Here is a 3,478-nt window from a genome sequence, read left to right as displayed (position 1 = left end):
GCAGGTGGTGTCCATTTGTCTGAAGAGGTAAATGATAGAAAGAAACTCTAGCCACCACCATGCACACAGATTTCCTGACTTCCAACTAACGTTTCTTTCCTCTTCATGACACAGGATATCTCCAATTCATTGGAACTGTTTCAGGATACCAACTCTTGGGCAGAAGCACAAATGGGAGCAGATTGAACCCACTTTCACCTACTGAGCATATTCCATACTAGTCATCAGAATGTTTAGATGGTATGTTAATATGTCAGTTGTTAAGCCTATGAAGAATATATGTTAAAAGAAGCAATGTGGCCAGGCAAGCTGGCTCACGCTTGTAATCCCAGCACTTTAAGAGGCTGAGGCAGGAGGATCCCTTGAGGCCAGGAGTTCAAGACCAGCATGGGCAACAGACTTCAAAAAAGACACAATGTAAAAGCAGAGATGTGAACAGGAGATAGAGTGCATCTCCGTTGCTTGGGTGCTCCCCCTGCTGTCCAATGGCAGAGGCTCCACATCTTCTTCTGAGGGCTGAATCTGGTTCTACCTGTGCCAATTGGATCCTCTTATTGATGAGGGATACAAAGGCTGAGATTGGCCTGCCAGAGAGACCCACAACACCTCTTCAGACTTACTACCTTCTTTCCTGTCCTTCTTTTGACAAATGTGTATTGAGCACTCCTAGTCCAGGAATTATACCAAATGCCCAGAATATAAATGAACAAGACATGGTCCTCAACCACCACCCTAGGGACAGGCATAAAAAGAACTGACAGTAACAAGCCCCTAATTTCGTGTAGTAAATTATATCTAATAAAGTGCCTTTGCTTTTCACGGAATCTTCATAGCAACCATCTGCAGAAGAGGTATCATTATCCCTGATAAGAAACGGAGTCTCAAAGAGTTTAACTTAAAGTGGCTCTCTCTGGGCAAAAACTGCAAAGTTCTTTGGAAACAAAATGAGTAATTCAGCCCCCTACCCTCTAATTAGATAGTTTGATGGGTGTAAAGCTAGATTATGCTTGTCAGAACATACACCAGGGTTTGTCTCTTAGTTACACTGGTCTGAATCCAGGAATTTCAGGATAGTGAGGAAGATAACCAAGCAAATTACACAGAAAATGACTGTTCACTTACAGTTAGTTCTGCATACTGAGAACTCAAGTTCTAAAGGGACTAAAGATAAAGAAGAAGTATGTCTTTAGTTTCAAATTAGAGAGGTCATAACTCAGAATCAAGAATGCAAGAATTGTCTTGCAGTATTCTCTCTTTTCCCTTTAGCAAACTGCTGCCCATAATATAAACAGTTATATCCACTGGAACAAAACAAGAAAACTTCTTGTCCCAAATGCAAACTTTAATATATATATATATATATATATATATATATATATATATTTTGAGATGGAGTCTCGCTCTGTCGCCAGTCACCAGGCTTGAGTGCAGTGGCGCGATCTCAGCTTACTGCAACCTCCACCTCCTAGGCTCAAGTGATTTTCCTGCCTCAGCCTCCCGAGTAGCTGCTTCAGCAAAATTTAATTTTCTGTTTTTCTCGTCTGGCTCTCCAGGTAGAAACTATCTTCTTTTTTTGGCCAGGTGCAGTGGCTCACCCCTGTAATCCCAGCACTTTGGGAGGCCGAGGTGGGTGGATTACGAGGTCAGGAGATCGAGACCATCATGGCTAACAAGGTGAAACCCCGTCTCTACTAAAAATACAAAAAAAAAATTAGCCGGGCGTGGTGGCGGGCGCCTGTAGTCCCAGCTACTCAGGAAGCTGAGGCAGGAGAATGGCGTGAACTTGGGAGGTGGAGCTTGCAGCGAGCCGAGATCGCGCCACTGCACTCCAGCCTGGGGGACGGAGCGAGACTCTGTCTCAAAAAAAAAAAAAAAAAAAAAAAAAACAGAAACTATCTTTTCTTTTTTGAGATGGAGTCTCCCTCCGTCGCCCAGGCTGGAGTGCAGTGGCACAATCTCAACTCACTGCAACCTCCGTCTCGTCTCCCAGGTTCAAGTGATTCTTGTGCCTCAGTCACCCAAGTAGCTGAGACTACAGGCGCACGCCATCATGCCCAGCTAGTTTTTGCATTTTTTGTAGAGACGTGGTTTTGACATGTTTCTCAGGTTGGTCTCAAACTCCTGGCCTCAAGTGATTCGCCCGCCTCTGCCAACAAAGTGCTAGGATTACAGGCATAAGCCACCACACCCGGCCTGTTGTTGTTTTAATGTTCTTCCGGCCGGGCGCGGTGGCTCAAGCCTGTAATCCCAGCACTTTGGGAGGCTGAGGCGGGCGGATCACGAGGTCAGGAGATCGAGACCATCCTGGCTAACACGGTGAAACCCCGTCTCTACTAAAAAATACAAAAAACTAGCCGGGCGAGGTGGCGGGCGCCTGTAGTCCCAGCTACTCGGGAGGCTGAGGCAGGAGAATGACCGGAACCCGGGAGGCGGAGCTTGCAGTGAGCTGAGATCCGGCCACTGCGCTCCAGCCTGGGCGACAGAGCGAGACTCCGTCTCAAAAAAAAAAAAAAAAAAAAAAAAAAAAAAAAGTTCTTCCAGTTTTCGTCAATAATCACATATTTCTTTCATTCTTTTTTGTTTTGTTTTTTGAGACAAGGTCTTACTCTGTCACCCAGGCTAGAGTGCAGTGGCACAATCACAGGTCACCACAGTCTCCACCTCCTAGGCTCAGGTGATTCTCCCACCTCAGCCTCCCCAGCAGCTGGGACTACAGGCTCACGCCACCAGGCCCAGTTAATTTTTTTGTCGTTGTTGTATTTTTAGTAGAGACAGTGTTTCGCCATGTTGCCCAGGCTAGTCACGAATTGCTGGGCTCAAGCACTCCACATGCCTCAGCCTCCCAAAGTACTAGGATTACAAGTGTGAGCCACCATGCCTGGCCACATATTTCTTTCTTTTTTTTTTTTTGGAGTGGGGACCGGGGGACACAGGGTCTCACTCTGTCGCCCAGGCTGGAGTGCAGTGGTGCGATCTCGGCTCACCCCAACCTCCACCTCCTGGGTTCAAGTGATTCTCTTGCCTCAGCCTCCCAAGTATCTGGGATTACAGGCGCACGCCACTACCACCCAGTTAATTTTTGTATTTTTAGTAGAGACCGGGTTTCACCATGTTGGCCAGGCTGGTCCAAACTCCTGACCACAAATGGTCCATGCGTCTGGGCCTCCCAAAGTGCTGGATTACAGGTGTGAGCCACCATGCCTGGCCCTAGCCATGTATTTCTTTCGTTAATTCTAAAAATATTGTTATAAAAGTAGGAAAAAACTTATCTTGGTTCCTCTCCTGCTGAAAATGGGCTCTCTCCTGCCTAGGGTTACAGCAAAGTCAAACCCAGAGTCTCTCGAGGCCAGTCAAGGTGGCTCATGCCTGTAATCCAGCACTTTGGGGGGCCAAGGTGGGAGGATTACTTGAGGCCTGGAGTTCAAGACAAGCCTGGGCAACACAGGCAGACCTCATCTCTACTAAAAATAAATAAATA

Source organism: Chlorocebus sabaeus, chromosome 1, assembly GCF_047675955.1.
Source record: "Chlorocebus sabaeus isolate Y175 chromosome 1, mChlSab1.0.hap1, whole genome shotgun sequence".
In the NCBI taxonomy this organism is placed as follows: Eukaryota; Metazoa; Chordata; class Mammalia; order Primates; family Cercopithecidae; genus Chlorocebus; species Chlorocebus sabaeus.
This window is presented reverse-complemented; position numbering follows the sequence as displayed.